The sequence below is a fragment of the Embiotoca jacksoni genome, unplaced genomic scaffold (genome assembly GCF_022577435.1).
Source record: "Embiotoca jacksoni isolate LCO1_2020_lvr unplaced genomic scaffold, fEmbJac1.0.p SCAF_68, whole genome shotgun sequence".
In the NCBI taxonomy this organism is placed as follows: Eukaryota; Metazoa; Chordata; class Actinopteri; family Embiotocidae; genus Embiotoca; species Embiotoca jacksoni.
Window position 1 is genome coordinate 165,001 of NW_027185423.1, and position 243 is coordinate 165,243.

The window sequence follows — 243 nt, forward strand, 5'->3', positions numbered from 1 at the left end:
TGAGGACCACTCAGGGCTGTCTCCATAGACTCCACCTGTAGTACCACTGAGGACCACTAGGGGCTGTCTCCATAGACTCCATCTGTAGTACCTCTGAGGACCACTAGGGGCTGTCTCCATAGACTCCATCTGTAGTACCACTGAGGACCACTGGGGGCCGTCTCCATAGACTCCATCTGTAGTACCACTGAGGACCACTGGGGGCCGTCTCCATAGACTCCATCTGTAGTACCACTGAGGACC